We start from the raw sequence: 12,129 nt of genomic DNA on the forward strand, positions 1-12,129 counted from the left end.
CATTCAGCAACATTCCACCAACAAACACAATCTGACCGTGCATTCCATCACCTTAATCCACTTCAACCTTGCAGAAATTCACATGCATGAGTCAATTAAAATAGCCACATGCTTGAACATTGTCCATTCCGTGCAGATTCCATATTTTAACACCCATTTCATCCCATCATTCCATGTCATTTCCATTTCCTTCATGTCCAAACCGTGCACTCCCATACCCAATTCCAGATTATTCTAACCAATTTGCAGGTTCCACTCCCTTGCTTGCAGACATTCCACATGTGTTTGGATTAAATAAACCACACACTTGCAGAGCATGTCCATGCTTTGCAGGTATCATGCCAGAAATCCACTCATCCAACCATTTGATGCGATTCCATCTCCTTAATGTCCATACTGTGCACATTCATTCTCTTTTCAGAATTCCTTTCACATGGACCATGTCAGTTTTCCACATGCATTTCTGATTATTCTCCATCATTAGCACATTAAGAAATTCACCAAGGAACACTCACTCATCTCTCACTCGGATCAGATTGGAAACACACTCAATTGGCTCCATTTTTTCTGTCCCTGATCCGCACACATTCTCTCCATTATTCCATTGGATTCCACTTTCTTTTCCTTGCACAGAAACTGACCATATTCTCTCCCTTTCCCATCCGCAATTATTATTCATCATCCATTCCATTACATACACCATTTTGCTCCATTTTCTGCCCATTCATTCACTCTCATTCCCCCTCTCCATTCCATTTCATTCGACACTCTCTCCCTTTCACAAAAAACTGTCCATTTCTCTCCATTTATGCACCACTCACAGAAACCATTCGACATAAGTTTCTCCACCCTCATTTACAAACACATTTGGGAGCACCAACACCGAAGGCACTCTTCAAGGAATTCAACATCAGTTTTGCTTCAAGGGTCCCTTCTACTTAATTCTATGTTCATTCATGTTGTGTATCTTTATGTTAAACATTCTGTAAACATGAATTGTAACTAATCTTTCTCTAGGGATTCGATGTAACCTTGCAAAGTTTGCCATGTAATTAAGTTAGAATGCTCATTTTGTCCATCTATTTCTTGTTTCATTTTCTGTTTTAATGGTGACTTAGTATGTTGATTTTAATGTTTGATCATCATTTGAATTAATCACTAAGTTGTGTAGCCAAGATTAAAGCACACATCATGCATAATCTTGGTAGATATGTGAATGAATGAAGGGAGTGTTTAGCACACATCCTGCCGAATTACTCCCTTTGGTTTTATGAAAGTTTCTTGTACATTACATAATCTTGATTATGAACCAAAGTTGCACATCACAATTAGGCTCATGATTAGAGACATTTGATCAAATCCACACATCATATGGTTGATCATATCCAAGTGAAACAAACTCAAGAAATAGGTAGATGAATGAGTATAAACTAACTTGACAAACATGGATTTAATTAAGCAATGGTGAAATCGAATCCCTAGTTTCATTTCCATTGATACTATCTCATTATATTGGTTATTGATTCATTGATTTGTGTTTACTTCATTCTCTTAGGCTTTCAAGTTAAAACAACAAATCTGCATAGTTTGATTAGTTTGATTCAAATCTGCCTATTTAGACTAGTTTGATTCATTTCTTAGATTTCTTGCAAACAAGTAGTTACATAGGTCCAATTAGTCCCTGTGGATTCGACACCCTTGCTTATGCCATTATACTAAATATATTCTTGCATTAGGAAGGAAATATACATCAACAAAAATGGCGCCGTTGCCGGGGACTGATTTCAGTCCCTTGTAATTGCTTGTTTGCTTGTTTGCTATTTTGATTAGTGTCAAGGTTCATAACTTGTCAAATTGATAACTGGAAGTTGATTTTTAAGTTGCATACATTTCAGGTGTGGAAAAGAATCCCTTAGCCATTCCATTATCCATTGGTTTACATCAACTTGCTTTACAATCTGGTTTTGTTATAATCTGACCATTTAATTGCATTTCGTCCAAATACAATTTCCCCCATATTTTGTTAGGTTTTAGGCTTAGAATCTGTCTTATCTTGTGTTTTGAAGCATTTTGAGTCAAGCTCAAACCTAATTTTCGTCCAAAATTGAGTTTAGTGTCAAAACTGCCCAATTTGTGTTTTTAGGCAGTTTTGAGCGTTTTTAGCTTGTTTTGAGTCTTGTGAATCTGTTTTGAGTCCTTTGAGTCTTTGTTTTGTCCAAATTAGTTAGAAAGTGTTTTGATTTGTGTTTATAAGTGTTTTGATTCAAGTTTCCATCCAATTTCGTCCAAATTAGTGTAGGTGCTCAAAACTGCCCAGAAAGTGGTTTTTAGGCAATTTTGAGTCTTCTAGTTGCTGTTTTGGGTTTTTGGATTGTTTAAGTGTTCTAAACGTTTAGTTCCACATCCCTTGAGTCTTTTCAAATGTTTTTAAGTTTATTTTTGTTCATTTCATTGTTGTTTGCTAGTAGATTTTCATTCACACTTGTGTTACTTTGTTTCAGGTAGTATATGTCAAATAAACTTGTTGAGTTAGGCCAAAGAATTGAAAGATTAAAGGGCCACACTTTGGACAACTTTGTGCCATCAAATTCATCCTTTAACCGTGAGGAAGAGGAAGGGAATTCACCTAGTTCAACAAGTAAAGAATCTGAGCAATTTAATTGGGAAAGAGAAGAAGAGATGGCGGGCAACGAAGATGAACTTCGAGCTTTGGAGAACTTTGCTAATCCCTTGGATTGTTTTAATTTCGTTTGTTTGTATTTTTACAGATTCTTAATTTTGTTTTGTTTCTTGTTTTAGGTACTAGTTCATGACTCGGAGTTCTCATCCGATTCGTGAACATATCCTGGAGTGATTGGGTTCTTCGTCCGGCTGCAAGACGTAAAAGAAAGCGCTACTTGGGAGGCAACCCAATGCACTGAATAAAACAAAGCATGTCAAAAAAAAAAAAAAAAAAAAAAAAAAAAAAAAAGTTTCATTTATTAAATAAAATACTAAACATGGAGAAAGGTGGTGCTTCACAAAGGTTGTTTACGTGAAGCCCCACTACGAGGCGTCGAAGCAGAAGGCTTCGAAGCAGATGGCATTGGAGCGGAAGGCATCGGAGTGGGAGGCATCGGAGCTTGAGCATTCCAGGCCTCAATACTTGGCCAAGCGCTGGATGAGCCAGGAAAAAGGTGCCTCTGGAGGAAAGACGAAAACCTTTGACGGTCACTGTGAATCCGACCTTCAGACTCTTGCAGCTCATCAAGCTTCCTCTTCATGCCCGACGAATAGTTATTTGCAAGCACATGCAAACTTCTATTCTCGTGCTTAAGCTGCTGGTTCTCTTGCTTAAGACTTTCCACCTCTGCCATCAATGATTCCACCTGACGGGAGCGGGCAAGCAGGCGTTGGCCCATGTTGGACACTGAGCTCGCACACTGAACACTAAGTGCGAGGGACTCTTGAACGGCCAACTCATCGGACCGTCCTGACAGCAGCCTACTATCTTTTGGAGTGAGGAGGTTCCTAGCTACTATTGTAGCTGTTGTGGCGTCCTGCATCACGGAGTCTTCACCTGTAAGAAGACCGTTAGATGATAAAAAAGAAGGGCGCCATACATTACCTTGACGGGGCGCAACCGGATCGCTGCTGAGACTCAAATCTAAGCTAAGGTTCGATGAGTTTGCCATTTTTTTCACAAGTGTTCAAAGAGAAGTGGTGGATGGAGTTAATTTTCAAAGAGTCGGAGTCGATTTTCAAGAATGGGAATTCTTCAGAGTGTGTTTGTTGTGATGATAGATAGCTCTATAAAATGCCAAGGCGACGCGTCCACCCATTCAGAAAGCCGGATTTTCCTCCGCAAATTTTGACGACGCGTTCGCGGTTTTTCAGAAAACGCGTTCAACTTTGTCAAAAGATATCTGACAAAGTCGAAGACACGTGGAGGCCATCATCACAACTTCACGTCTTTAGCCGACAAGCGCAAATATCGGCGACGCTTTCTCTGCTTTTCAGAAACCGCGTGCAGCTCTGTCAAAAGGAGCCGCACCCGTGACTACTTTTACCGTTCAAAAATCGAAGAGGCGTTCAAAGATCGAAGAGGCGCCACTATTTCAAAAAGCCGGAGTTGCGGGATCAAAACATTTGTCGACAAAGGTACAAAGTACCACCACTTGATATTATCTCTATATATGTCGACCTTCGTTTTTTTTTTTTTATGGCAGGGCAAGCCTAAAGAAAATACCCAACTCTCCCTCACCTCTGAGGGCGCACTCCCAGCAAAGCCTCTTGAAATACTCAATTCTTTCTTCTTCCCCAAAGATGATACCAGATGCCTGGAGTACATATGACCCAGGAGGAAACGGCGGATTGAAGCATGCGCTGATTCATTCATCGTTTCTTCAAAAGCAAAGGTATCTCATATCATTAAGGTCAAAAGCAAAAATATCTCATATCATGCTCTTTCCCTGTCCTTTTCTTTGTCCTTGTTATTACTCGCATGGCAAAGTGAAAGAAGCAATCAGCCGGCACTTGGAGTCAGTCTTCCAATCTGGTGCCAACTGCCTGGAATCTATTCCTGATTGCTTACCTAGCGTTGCTCTCGAGTAGTCATCTTCAACGGTTGATACACTTCCAGAGAAGGGACCACTACTGCAAAGATTGAACAAAGAAACAGATAAAGGGGGGAAGCTCAGACCTTCGGGGGAGACCAAAAGAACCATCCTGCTGCCCAGTTCAAGAAGTAGCACAAAGGAAAATCAACGATGGGCAGAAACCAGTTCAAGAGTAAGCCTGTGGAGTCACTATGATCAAAGCCTCAATGCAATTACCAAGGAGAAGAGGGAATTTACACTCCATAACCAGATTTGCGTCCCTAAACTCTTCTCTTTGTTAATTACATTCTGCCATGTTTAGTATGTTTAAGTGCTTTTTGTGTGTTTACTTATGATTTGTGTGAATCTATGCTTAAAACATTGAGGACAATGGTTGATTTAAGTGTGGGGGGGTAACTAAGATTTTAATGCAAATTCGTGGGATTTTATCACCCATAACTTCAAATGTTGTTCCTTGCTGTTTTAAGGAGTTTCTAAATTGTTTTAGAGTGTTTTAGTGTGTTTTGTTTTATAACTCCGAAAATCACATAAAAATTTGAAAAACTTGTTTTAAAAAGCCTAAAAAGAGTGTTTTGAGTCGTTTTTGTGTGTTTGTGTTTGTTTGAGGTGTTAGTTTTGGTTAAGAGTGTTTTTGCATGCTAATATGAATGTATATGAGGACTATGTTTGAAAACAAACGATTGGGTTGCTATGGAAAAGAGTTGCATATTGTTGTCATTTATAAAGCTATAACTCTTGAAATTATGATGATAGAGGTACCATACTCAAATGCTGGAAGAAGAATAGTGGAGACTACCCTAGTGAGTTATTTTGAGCCTAATTGCTTCTTTGAGAGGGTTTAAAGTGTTTCTACTCCTATCTCTTTCTTTCAATTTCACTTTAAATGATCTCATTACTTCTATTTTGATTGGATACTAAGAATTACTCTCTTTGCAGATACCATGTGTTTAGTATCATTCGTGAATGAACTCAATGAGATGATTTTAGGCTATGCATGTTTAACTACTAAAAGGCTTAAATCCTACCCATTTGTGTGTTCCATTCACCCTCGTTGCAGCCAAACACTTTAGCCCAATTCTTTCATCACCCACACCATACTCTACCCATTCTAGCCCATTACAAGCCATACCTTATAGTTTGGGGAATACCAATGTGATGAAGACTAAGGGCAGATTGAGTTATAGAACAAGATTGTGGCATGTACCGAGGGCGCCTATGTTGAAGATGCTTCTAAAAAAAAAGGGGTTATAAAAAAAAAAAAAAGAGAATTAAAATGGATACGAGTTCCAAATCTCCTCATTATAAGACATAGGGCCTGGATGCCAAAAACAAAGAAGAAAGAAAACAAATGCAAATGAAGATCATGATCCTCAAGAACACTTTGGTATGCCCCAAGTTCTAGTATTTCATATCACTTCTCTCGTAACCTATAACCTAAGCCTTAAATTACAATCTTGAGAAAGACCTAGCTGATCATTGAGGATGTATTCATGGGTGATGGTAAGTGTGTGTGTTATCTATATTCTTAGCATTTGATTCATTTCATGAGATCTACTCAGAAATTGTGCTTCCATTTCAGATTTCATATGTGAGAATTTTGATTTCCTTTACATAATTTCACTCATATATGTTGTTGAGAGACTAAACCTTAAGATCTGAGTGAAAATTTGAGTGAAGTCTGTGAGGAGTAGAGTTGAGGCGAATTCTATCTTAAGCATTTGGGTATGGTGACCTTGAAGTTGTAAGACATGGAGAAATATCTTTATATGTTACAATTGATACGATTCTTTGAAGTGGAAAACTTTTGAGTTTGAATGAATGACAAATCTTCATTGGTTCTTATTAGTTTGTTTAAAGCATGTTTTAACCAAGTTGTTTGCAGATTTTGTAAATGTTTGTGGGTGTCATCACTGTAAACCCTCAGGAGACACAACTCCTCCAACTAGGGACACCTAGGGGTTCAAAGGCTTGTTGCACATGCTCAGTGCAATCGTTTGGCCAGCGAAAGTGGTTTAGTTAGATGTTTGTATTTTGTGTGTTTTAGTTTTAAGTTTGCTCGAGGACTAGCAAAAACCAGGTTTGGGGGTATTTGATAGTCACATTTTGCATGCATTTATATCTTCTTTATTTGGCATCTTTGTGATTGTTTTGGAGTAAACTAGTTGCGTTTTACATTGTTTTGTGTTAGTGTGCAGCCAAGTGTGTAATAATATCAATCGGAAGACAAATGATGAAATGTGGTGCAATTCGACCACATTGGATGGTTCTAAACAGAAAGTGATGCATTGGAGTCACTTTGGGTGGTTCTAAACAAGGCAAAAACATGCAACCACATGCATGTCCACAACCTGCCCGTGCACTCCCATTTGGTTCCAAATCAGATTATGCACCTCTAAAACATCAAAACATGCATTCACATGCATGTCACAACCTTGTGCCGTGTATTCCCTTGCATTTCCACACTCATTCCCATTAACTAAAACATTCAGCAACATTCCACCAACAAACACAATCTGACCGTGCATTCCATCACCTTAATCCACTTCAACCTTGCAGAAATTCACATGCATGAGTCAATTAAAATAGCCACATGCTTGAACATTGTCCATTCCGTGCAGATTCCATATTTTAACACCCATTTCATCCCATCATTCCATGTCATTTCCATTTCCTTCATGTCCAAACCGTGCACTCCCATACCCAATTCCAGATTATTCTAACCAATTTGCAGGTTCCACTCCCTTGCTTGCAGACATTCCACATGTGTTTGGATTAAATAAACCACACACTTGCAGAGCATGTCCATGCTTTGCAGGTATCATGCCAGAAATCCACTCATCCAACCATTTGATGCGATTCCATCTCCTTAATGTCCATACTGTGCACATTCATTCTCTTTTCAGAATTCCTTTCACATGGACCATGTCAGTTTTCCACATGCATTTCTGATTATTCTCCATCATTAGCACATTAAGAAATTCACCAAGGAACACTCACTCATCTCTCACTCGGATCAGATTGGAAACACACTCAATTGGCTCCATTTTTTCTGTCCCTGATCCGCACACATTCTCTCCATTATTCCATTGGATTCCACTTTCTTTTCCTTGCACAGAAACTGACCATATTCTCTCCCTTTCCCATCCGCAATTATTATTCATCATCCATTCCATTACATACACCATTTTGCTCCATTTTCTGCCCATTCATTCACTCTCATTCCCCCTCTCCATTCCATTTCATTCGACACTCTCTCCCTTTCACAAAAAACTGTCCATTTCTCTCCATTTATGCACCACTCACAGAAACCATTCGACATAAGTTTCTCCACCCTCATTTACAAACACATTTGGGAGCACCAACACCGAAGGCACTCTTCAAGGAATTCAACATCAGTTTTGCTTCAAGGGTCCCTTCTACTTAATTCTATGTTCATTCATGTTGTGTATCTTTATGTTAAACATTCTGTAAACATGAATTGTAACTAATCTTTCTCTAGGGATTCGATGTAACCTTGCAAAGTTTGCCATGTAATTAAGTTAGAATGCTCATTTTGTCCATCTATTTCTTGTTTCATTTTCTGTTTTAATGGTGACTTAGTATGTTGATTTTAATGTTTGATCATCATTTGAATTAATCACTAAGTTGTGTAGCCAAGATTAAAGCACACATCATGCATAATCTTGGTAGATATGTGAATGAATGAAGGGAGTGTTTAGCACACATCCTGCCGAATTACTCCCTTTGGTTTTATGAAAGTTTCTTGTACATTACATAATCTTGATTATGAACCAAAGTTGCACATCACAATTAGGCTCATGATTAGAGACATTTGATCAAATCCACACATCATATGGTTGATCATATCCAAGTGAAACAAACTCAAGAAATAGGTAGATGAATGAGTATAAACTAACTTGACAAACATGGATTTAATTAAGCAATGGTGAAATCGAATCCCTAGTTTCATTTCCATTGATACTATCTCATTATATTGGTTATTGATTCATTGATTTGTGTTTACTTCATTCTCTTAGGCTTTCAAGTTAAAACAACAAATCTGCATAGTTTGATTAGTTTGATTCAAATCTGCCTATTTAGACTAGTTTGATTCATTTCTTAGATTTCTTGCAAACAAGTAGTTACATAGGTCCAATTAGTCCCTGTGGATTCGACACCCTTGCTTATGCCATTATACTAAATATATTCTTGCATTAGGAAGGAAATATACATCAACATGTTCAAACTCCATTGGCAAGTGACAAGCTTTCCCAAACACAAGGCGATAAGGACTCATGCCAATGGGGGTCTTGTATGCTGTTCTATATGCCCATAGTGCATCATTTAACCTCAATGACCAATCCTTCCTTGTAGGGCTCACAGTCTTCATCAAAATGTTCTTGATCTCCCTATTGCTAATCTCCACTTGTCCTGAGGTTTGACGATGGTACGGGGTTGCCACTTTGTGATTGATGTTGTACTTCTTCATCAAGGATTCAAAAGGTTTGTTGCAGAAATGGCTGCCACCATCACTAATAATAGCTCTTGGGGTTCCAAACCTACAAAAAATCACATCTTTAATAAAACTCAACACAACCTTATGATCATTAGTTCTTGTAGCAATGGCTTCAACCCATTTGGATACGTAATCCACTGCCACTAATATGTATAAGTAGCCAAAAGAGGATGGAAATGGTCCCATGAAATCGATTCCCCAAACATCAAAGAGTTCCACCACCAAAATGTTGTTCAATGGCATCTCATTTCTTCGGCTAATGTTCCCCATTTTCTGGCACCTATCACACTTAGAGCAAAAATCAAAGCATCTTTGAATAAAGTAGGCCAAAAGAAACCAGATTGTAAAACCTTTAGAGATGTCTTTTTGGCACAAAATGGCCTCCACATGCCAATGTGTGGCTAAATGTTAGGATGCTTTGTTGCTCACTCTCTGGGACACACCTCCTAATGATTTGATCAGGGCAATATTTAAACAAATATGGTTCGTCCCAAACGTACTGCTTTACCATGGCAAGGAACTTCTTTCTTTCCTGAAAAGAAAGGTCATTTCTCATTATACCACAAGCAAGATAATTAACAAAATCTGCATACCATGGTTCTTTTTCTTGAACAACAAGGAGTTGTTCATCTGGAAATGATTCATTTAGGGGCAAAGGTTGTCCAACTCCATGGTTTTCATTAAGCCTGGACAAATGGTCAGCCACAACATTATCACTGCCCTTCTTATCTCGAATTTCCAAGTCAAACTCTTGTAGTAAGAGTATCCATCTAATCAAACGTGGTTTAGCATCCTTCTTTGTCATCAAGTACCTAAGGGCTGCATGATCAGAAAACACAATAACTTTAGATCCTACAAGATATGACCTAAACTTTTCTAAGGCAAAAACAACAGCAAGCAACTCCTTTTCAGTTGTGGAATAGTTAAGTTGGGCATCATGCAGAGTCCTGCTTGCATAGTAGATCACATGTGGAAGCTTGTTCACCCTTTGCCCTAAAACTGTACCAACAGCATAGTCAGAGGCATCACACATTAATTCAAAAGGTAACGACCAATCTGGTGCCATGATAATAGGAGCCGAGGTTAGTTCATTTTTCAAAGTATTGAATGCATCCATACAAGCCTTATCAAAATGAAATACAACATCTTTAGCTAACAGATTGCATAATGGACGGGTGATCATTGAAAAGTTCTTAATGAAACGACGATAAAAACCCGCATGGCCCAAAAAACTTCTTACTCCCTTCACAGTGGTGGGGGCTACCATATTGGTGATGACGTCAATTTTGGCTTTGTCTACCTCCATTCCTTTGCTAGAGATTACATGCCCCAACACAATTCCTTGCTTCACCATGAATTGGCACTTTTCCCAATTGAGAACCAAATTTGTTTCCTGACATCTTTGAAGTACTAAAGAGAGATGGTTAAGACATTCATCAAAAGAGGAACCAAACATTGAGAAGTCATCCATAAATACCTCAATGAACCTTTCTACCATGTCAGAGAAGATGGCCAACATACATCTTTGGAATGTTGCTGGAGCATTGCAAAGTCCAAAAGGCATTCTCCTGTATGCAAATGTGCCAAAGGGGCAAGTAAAGGTTGTTTTCTCTTGATCCTCCGGAGCGATTGCAATTTGATTGTAACCTGAGTATCCATCCAGAAAACAATAATGTGAGTAACCTGCCAATCTCTCAAGCATTTGATCTATGAAAGGCATAGGAAAGTAATCTTTTCTAGTGCTAGAATTCAACTTCCTGTAATCGGTGCAAACACGCCAACTGGTCGTGGGCTTTGTGGGCACAAGCTCATTGTTTTCATTCCTCATCACAGTGATTCCCACCTTCTTAGGCACCACTTGAATAGCACTCACCCATTTGCTATCAGAAATGGGATATATGATCCCCACATCTAACAATTTCAACACCTCATTCCTAACAACTTCCTTCATGTGTGGATTGAGCCTTCTTTGTGGCTCACGGCTTGTTTTTGCTCCTTCCTCCAAAAGGATCCTATGCATGCACATGGTAGGGCTTATTCCCTTGAGATCTGCAATAGACCAACCAAAAGCTGATTTAAACTCTTTTAACACCCTAATTAGTTTATCTTCTTCAACTGGGGTGAGGTCAGAAGCTATGATAACTGGAAGAGTTTCAAATTCAGCTAGATATGCATATTTTAGATGTGGTGGAAGTGGCTTAAGTTCAAGTTTTGGTGCCTTAACAGTGGAAGGAGTTAGATGTGACATTGATGATTCTAAAGGCTCAAAAAGAGGTGAAACATGCAAAGGATACAATGCCAATGCTTCCAAGGTAGCTACTTCTTCCATGAGTGCATCCTCTTCATCAAACTCATCTTGAGATTGACTCAAAACAGTTTGTAATGGTTCATTAGATTGTGCCTGCAAGAACTTAGAGAAAACAAGTGAATCAAGCACATCAATGGCATAACAATCAAGAGAGGAAGAAGGATGAGAAAGAGATTCAAACACTTTGAATTGAACTGTCTCTCCTAACACTGTCATAGTGAGGAGTCCATTTTGCACATCAATGATGGTCTTGGCCGTGGCCATGAAAGGTCTCCCAAGCAATATTGGCAACTCACGATCATGTATAGGAGCTTCTTCCATGTCCAACACTACAAAATCTGCAGGCAAGATTAGTTTATCAACTTGAACTAGAATATCTTCTACTATACCTCTTGGATATTTAACTGATCTGTCTGCAAGTTGTAATGAAATGGTGGTGGCTTTCAAATCTCCCAAACCTAGTTGAAGGTACACTGAATAAGGCATTAAGTTGATGCTAGCACCCAAATCAAGCATTGCCTTCTCTACTTTCTTGTCCCCTATGGTGATGTTGATAGAGAAACTTCCTGGGTCCTTGAGCTTTGGTGGAAGTTTTCTTTGCAAAACTGCACTCCCATTCTCAGACACCACTACCTTCTCATGTGGTCCATACTTCCTTTTGTAGCTGTTTAACTCCTTGAAGAACTTCCCATATGCCGGCATGTTCC

Source organism: Pyrus communis, chromosome 15 (assembly GCF_041283825.1).
Source record: "Pyrus communis isolate YQ-2024b chromosome 15, ASM4128382v1, whole genome shotgun sequence".
Lineage (NCBI taxonomy): Eukaryota > Viridiplantae > Streptophyta > Magnoliopsida > Rosales > Rosaceae > Pyrus > Pyrus communis.